The sequence below is a fragment of the Chlamydotis macqueenii genome, chromosome 8 (assembly GCF_036417535.1).
Source record: "Chlamydotis macqueenii isolate bChlMac1 chromosome 8, bChlMac1.mat, whole genome shotgun sequence".
Taxonomy (NCBI): Eukaryota; Metazoa; Chordata; class Aves; order Otidiformes; family Otididae; genus Chlamydotis; species Chlamydotis macqueenii.
In genome coordinates, this window is record NC_141563.1 from 28,807,340 (window position 1) to 28,815,274 (window position 7,935).

The window sequence follows — 7,935 nt, forward strand, 5'->3', positions numbered from 1 at the left end:
CCGGCAAACGGGTATCGAGAGGAGGGGGAGCTGCGCGCAGGCGCAGTGCTGCCAAGGCGCCAGGGGTGGGGACGTTACGGGGGTTCGGGGCATTGCTCCCCGAAGTAGGCTGGCAGCTTGCAATCTTCTTCCTCGAAGAGGGATATGCACCTGGCCATATCCTCACTTGTGGCAGCAAGGTGCAGGGTCCCTCAGGGCAGGTTGAGGACCCTCTGTGGCAGCCTGGGGCCAAGAGCCAAGTGGCTGCCGTCTTGTATTGCTGCCCCTCATCCCTCGGCAGGGTTGCCAAGAAGTGCTTGTGGAAAAACCAGAGTAATTAACAAACAAAATTCAGCACATGCTGCTCAGGTGATACCTTTGCTGAAAAGACCCTAGTGAGTTAAAAAAAAAAAATCAGTAAGACTTTCACATCTGCTTGCACAAAGTACTGTGTCTGACAAACCTGTTAGGGCACAGCAGGGGTCATAAAGATAACTTTCTAGAAGACTATTCAGGAAAATTTATTTTTGTCTTGGCTTAACAAGTTGATAATGTACTGTCTATAATGCTAGCAGCATAATAAGATACTGTGGAATTTCATTTCCTTGCCTGCTTTCTCTGCTTCCTGTGCTCGTCACCAGCATTTTGCATCAGCCAGGGATTTTTCATAGGTTTCCCATTTGGCTTCAGGATCAACTTTGTGCTGATATATCCCAGCAGTTGCTCAGGTGACAAGGGGAAAGCGTCCCATGCCTTGTCCTTCAGAGCATTGTGGCTACAGCAGAGGGGTTTGGGGACATTCAGTAAGCCAGGTGCACCTTCAAGCAAGCCAGACTAAGAATGGAAAGAAAAAGTAAAGTAATAACAACCAAGAGCTAGGGATAAACCTAGGGAGACACAGTATGAAAACCTTACTGTAGGACAGAACATCTAAGGGACTCTGAGCAGGCAGTGCTGTACACCTGACTTGCTGCTTCTCCTCAGCAGAGGCTCTGTATCTCACGCTCACTTGCTCCTGCCCCCTTTGGGATAAATCACAGTCCTTCTACATTAGGATGGATTTTCTCATTTTTCCCACACTCTCTTAAATAATTTAGCCAGTAGCCTTATTTCTTGCAGCTACTTCCTTTACTTCCCCAGAACTGCTGCCCATTTTTATCTGGCAGTGAAAGATAAGTCTCCTGTGTGACCAATACAGCTACAGAAGAGGGGCAGCAGTGGAAAAGCAGTGGGGCAAAGACAAACATGCTACTCAAATAGTAAAAAAAAACAAAAAAAAACCAAAAAAAACAACAAACTATTGAATGAGGCTTTTAATTTTGCCAGATTTATTAATTTTTACATTGGTTATGTTAAGAGACAGTTATCAGTGCTATTTCCCACCATAAGGTTGAGGAGGGAGATGGATTCATTTGCAGAGAAATATACCTGGCAAGAAATAGCTCTTTTCCATATCTACTCAAATTGACATTTTATAAGGTCATGCTCAGTTTGGTTGACATTTCAATCCACCACTCATTGTAATAAACTAAATAAAAAGATGTAAACTTGGTAAATTCAGAATCCATATTAAAAAAAAAAAAAAGAAGAGTAAATTGAAATCAAGTCCAACAAAAAGTCTTGTGAGATATTGCTCCCTACCTCATTTGTGATGTAATAACTTCTCCATAAGGATTTCAAACATCAGTGGAGATACTAGCTTTGCTGGGAAGGGGGAGATGGTCATGCCTAGAGGCTGCAAGCTTTGCTGCATTCTGTGAACGTGCAGCTTTGCCTCAATGTGTGGCTGCAGATGTCAGATAGATAATGGGAACCTTTGAAGCAGAACCTGAATATGCCTGGAAAAAATCAAAGCAAATTGCAAGTTACCAGGTTAGCAGAATTTTAACAGTCATCATATAGATGTTCTAACTCATTTTATTTTGCATTTGCCAGGATCTGGGAATTTGCACACTGTTACTGCAGCTGGGAGATGGTAACTGCCACATGGCAAAGAGATACAGCAATTCCCACCCTCAGAGCAGCAGAAACCATCTCCAAGTTGCCATGTAAGGAGAGCAACCTCTTTTAGTTATATTGGCCCAAAACTTTCAACTCTGCTGCCACGTACAGGGTCAGTAACTTGTTGATAACAGCATTTTTCAGCCAAAGCTGTTCCCGCTAATGTTGGCTATTGTGGCTCAAGAGAAACACTAAACTCAGCTTAGTTAATGAATTACAGTTTTAACCCATGAGCTTCCCAGCACTCTGTGGACGTGCAGCTTGGTACCCACAACTCTCAAAACCGTAAGCTCAGCGAATCTAAGGCAAGCTAAGACATGTGCGACGTGGTCTTGTGGCCTTCTCTGCCAAGGGGCCAGGAAGATGCACCACAGTTTTTGAGAGCTGCCAATTCCTCACGTGGGTTCAAAGGAAACAGCCCAGAAGCAGAGCAGTGCCTGAGACAGCTGAAGCCTGCAGGTCCCAGGACAGGATGGGGGTACTGCACCTCAGTGGTAACTTTGTGGTATCCTTTCCCAGGATGAAAGCATGCTTTGTGCTTTCCACCAAGCTGGCATGGAAGAACACGTCCTGCAAACAGCAGAAGCACTGAAACCTGGATTCCTAGGGATGCATTCAATATGCACGTGTTTTTTGCAGTGCTCTGATCTCTAACAAGGTGCAAGCCCATGTGAAGATTTCTGCATGGTGAAGCCACTCCCAACACGAATCCCTGGAGGCCTATCCAGGTTAAGGATGCTCCCGTTTCCCTCTCCCCTTAGGGAGGGCATTAGTAGTCTTCATTCTCCATTAGCTGCCCACATGTTTCCGCAACACTTCAAAACCTTTTATCCTTGAAGCCTTCAGGACTTACGTCTGAGTGTCTCCCCATGCATACCTCCACTTGTGCAGAGGTGAAGGGCAGTCTGGGAGAGCAGCTCAAATCCGTGCAAGCACATTCAGACTCTCAAAATCTAGAGCTGTATCAGCTCAGGGGAGATAATCTCAGACTTCTGTAGCCTGCTTTCAGATTGAATTCACTATGGTTTTTAATTCCCATCCGTTACTTCTTCACTTGGTTAAAGGTCTCTTAAACAAGACAGCATCTTCTGTCTGTGAAAGTAAGCGTCCGTTCTCAAAGCAAGATGTATATACTCGAGTATTTCTTGGTTTTCAGTCCCTTCTGTTACTTGCAAGATAACCCAGCTGCACAACACACTTAACCAGAGAGTAAATCTTAAGTTTCAATCTAACCTATCATTAAAAAGGAGAAGGAAAAAAAAACAGAAAAAAAAAGAAGTATTTTGTTTTTAATTTAGTTGTTTTTAATAGAATAGGCATGGCATTTCTCAGAAATGGTTATGCTAATATTTCAGGGCTAAGTCCCATGAAAAGGGAAGAAGAAAACACCTTGTCAAATGGTGTAATTGGTTTATTAACCATAGTAAAATTAGTAGTTCTGCCACATGACTTTTATTTTTAATGGCTTTTCAAGCACATGTCTGCTTTTTACCCATGCAGCACACAGCAAAGATAAAGAGCCATCTGTGCTGGCTGTTAGACAAATAAGAAGTAATTACCAAAGTTAGTTTTGATTTAGCAGTGTTACAATTGGATCACTGTACTTTGGCCGATGTTTTACTACTAAAATTATTTCAAGCTTTGACTGGAATTATTCCTCCCTTATCTGTCTGCAGCCAAGCACCTAAATGTATATTTAAGCACCTGCAATCTAGTCTAGTCTGATTTTCAGGACACAGAGCATGTACTGTTCCCTCTGCTCTTCAAGGAATTTGTACAGGCTCACTTTCTCTGAAAATTACACTTCTGATTTAGGCAATTAAACCCAGAAACAGGCTTATGCAATCACGTTTGCCAGGATCAAGCTTCTGTGTCATTCTTTTGTTGTGAATGTCCCTTCTCCACCTCCTCCCTAGAAAAGAAAAAAAAAAAAAAAAAAAGAGAAAGAAAAAAAGGAAAGAAAGAGAAAGTGCTGTTTCTTTCAGGAAACCTTATGATTCATATGTAGCTTTACGGGAAGGATGGGATATCTCTACCCCTAGAGACCATACTTCAGTGTCCCATCTGGCAAAGCTGTTCACAGCAGGGGACAAGGAAAAGTTCTCGGAATAGAAGTCAAAAGTGCCTGTATGGAGGTGGATGCCAGGGTGAAGCCTGCTCTTCCTACAGCCAGACCCATGAGGAGTACTCACACCTTCACACAGTGCCACCCCACTGCCCGTTGGGCCAGTGATAGCACAAAAAGGGTGTCATGGGGAGGACATTGTTGTAACTGCTAGGAATAGAAGTGGGAAGATAATTTTCCTTCTGAGTAGCAACATTTTCAAATGCAGCACCCCATTTTTCATTTTACTGCATTGCTATTCTACTTTGGTATTTATTTTTCCATCAGAGAGCACTAATATCAAGCAGATTGCAAAGCCAGGCAAGAAGGACTTAGACAAGGCGCTGGGCCTGCTGGTTCTAGCACAGAGGAGACATTAGCTGAGTTCCTAACAAGGCCAATTACAGGTTACAGAAGCAATTCAAGGACTGAAAGAAAACAGGTCATCAGAAATGAGCACAGTCACCAAAACAGCAGAACATTTGTCACAGCATTAGAAATTGAGGCCAATTTCTACCAAAACCAGCACATCCACCCTGCTAGTTTAGGCTGGGACTGAGACCTTGCATACCTCTCAGCTCTTATTGCCTCCAGCACACATAAGTGTGGAGAATCCCTGGCACTACTGGAAAACTGCAAGATGAGTAAGACCTGAGGGAGGAAGACCATGAGTGCTGGCCCTGGCCTCCAGCCCAGGATGCCTACAGCAAGTTGCCCTGAGACTGCCAGCTCTTACATATGCTCAGCTGACAGCCACATGAACAGATGGCAGAATGCTTACCTCACTTGTCATTAGGGCATAGCCCAAAGCAATTGGGAACTGGCCCAGTGGATATAAAATACTAAATGACAAAGGAGAGCTCAGTTCCAGTATGGCAACTCCCAGGTGGTACAGCTTCACTAAAGTCAATAATATAATAGTTGCCAGAGGATTACCCAAATGGCGGTGAAGCTTCTCCTTCTAATGCAGGCTGAAGAGTCATCCAACTTGAAGAATCCTGAAAATATGGATCCTCTTCCTCCCCCTCATGATTATTGTTCCCAGCAGGAGGATGTTAAATGGATACCATCACTTGCTGAGTATGGAGCAATGCTGTACCTCAATAGCCAGCATCCGCACCCAATTGTTATGGGAGAGAGGCTGTACAATCCAGGATTCCTGCAAAGTCCCAAACTCCTTTTGAGTTTTTGACCAAAATACATGATTTAGAAGAAGAAGTGACAGATACTTTTAAGAAGCAGCAGACGTGGAGCTGTTGGACTCACATAGGATCCAGCGGGTGTCATCTGAACACTGCTATCCCAATTATCCTTGTCGCTGCCAAGGAACCTGTGCCTGGTCCCAGCAGTGAGACAACTTGGATCAGGGAAAGGTTGGGTGAGCTTAGACACTGGAAGAGACTTGAGACCCTGGGGCAGTCAAAGTGTGGCCAGCATTGCATGACTACACAGGCAGTGAGTCCTGCCCTATGGATGTCAGTAGCAGATGCCATTACGCAGTATCTCAAAGTAAGGCACTTCATTGAAGCTGAATGGATTGTGTTCCATGGAGATCTTAAAAAAATTTGCAGGCAGACCATGCTTTTATTTCCCCCACAACCACCTCTACAGAGAGAGACTCTCGTGTAAGAGGTCTCATTTGCTGCTGCTATGTTCTACATAGATATGCAGTAGTCCCCCACGCACCGCTGGCATTTCAGCTCTGACTCAGCGTCTCTTTTCATCAGGGAGCTGAATGCCACGCTCTTGCTTGGAGGTTTTCTTGACACTTATGAGTCATTTGTCCTTTCCTGACCTGCATGAGGGAATCTGGCCAACCAGGCTGCTCTAGCAAAGCCATCAGAAATTAAAAGCTGCATGCATTCAAGAGAGACACTCTTGTCTCTAGTTGTGAAACCCTCTGCTGGAATCAGCATCTTCCCCCATCTCCAAAAAAAGTGATCAAGGAATGGATCTAGCATTATTAACCTATCATCCATTTCTAATCCTGAGTGGCTTCATGATTGTCTCCCAGCATGGACAGATTTTTAACCCAGCTTCTCCTTGGTTCCATTTTCTCTCTTTTCAAGTCTTTTCTTACATCTTATGAGCTTTCACCAAGAAAGAAGGAATATCTCAGACCAGATCATGTCACGGTTATTGTAACCATTTACCCAGGACCTTCCAGGCTTAGCATGGGCAGGCTTAAACCCAGGAGCCACCACTCAGACCAGCAAACCCCCAGTGGGCCTGCTGCCAGAGTAGATCAGCCTTGACCCCTGCCTATGCACGGCTGAAGGCAGCATGCTTCACTAGCCGAGGCCAAATCCTTTCCATATCCCATCCCTGTGCCGCTACAACAGGAGCCATCACACTCCACAAAGCTTTTTTCCTCCCTTCCAAGACTATTTCTAAGTTGTCCAGCATCTGCAGAGAGCAGGACACAGTCACGTTGCATAGCACGGCCTCTCTCCTGTGCCAGTCTCTGTGTGACCTCGTGACCAGCGCCATGGCCTTTTATTCGGTCCTGAAGGACAGAGCGGCTGCAGAGAAGGAAAATAAAATCCCAGCAGTAGCACATCTCCTCTTATCAGGAGAAGCCAGGGATGGTGCAAAGAGACACATGAGTCCCAGGCAACTGGCAGCCAGCTGAGCAGATGAGTCATTTGGGGAGCTGGGGCTAACAAGAGCTATGTGCGTATTTAATGCATCCCAGAGTTTCTGCCTGCTTTCAAATTGCACAGGGATGTTTGTTGAAGATGTGGGGATGTTGGAGCCTCATAGGCACACTTCAGCCTCCTAGAGGGAGGAGAAGTTTGGCTTAGATACTTATCTCAGTGCTTTCTGCTTCATAAACATCTCTGCTGCGCTCAGGCATGAAACACTGCAGGCACTCAGATGGATGAGGACCAGGGGACTAGCTCAGTGTCTTAGAGAGAGACAGAAGACCTTTCTGGCAGTGAATTATCTCTCTGTCTCCTAATTATCTCTCTGTCTTCCTAAACTGCTTCCAGAGTTACTAAAGATGCAGTCGTCACAGCACAATCATGAGCTTTGTTTCCTTGGGTAAACCAGGTTAAAAAGAAAAGGTGGGGGAAGCAAAAAAAAAAGACCTTTGAAATTCTTTTTTTAACTTGCTGCTTGAGATGATCCTGTGGGTTGATCTTTCAGAAAGAGCGCTTTCTATTCCACAGGAATCTATAGGAGCTCCATGGTGTGGAGGAGATAAACAGGAAACACTCCCAAAGCAGGAGGGTTGAAATCCTCAGGCATGGGGTTAAAAAATAAACAGAGCACACTCCCCTTTCGTAATGCCTAATGCATAATTACCTAGTGGAACTCATTGCCACAGGACAATGTGGAGGACAAAAATAATAAGCAGGCTTCTGTGCATGGGCATTATTTACACCAAGTCTTGTTAAACTGAGGATGGTTAATGCTTCCTCTCTGGGTACATGTTCACTGGCCACACACCCTCTTGGATTTTTTTGTCTGTTGTCCAATTTGAACCTCTTAAGCCACAAGTTGTGGCTGTTGATCACTGTCTCACCATCTTCCACTGTTGAGAAGAGATTGACTCTGTCATCTTTGTGCCTCACCTTGAAGTAGCTGTTGGCTGTTTCTAAGTTCATCCCTTAGACCCCGCTGTTGAGACAGCTTCTTTATAAGTCCCAACCTTAACAGCTCCCAGAGGATCCTGTGCATTGGGTCCAACCAGGCCTCACTCCTCAGGAAGGCAGAAGGTTCCCAATAGAGTTATTTTCATCTCCTGCCTCTGTACCACATAGCAATGTGTGCCTGCCATTCTGATTTATATGAAGAGGCTGGAACATGGATCCCAGCAACCACACACCTTTGCAAAAAGTCGTGAG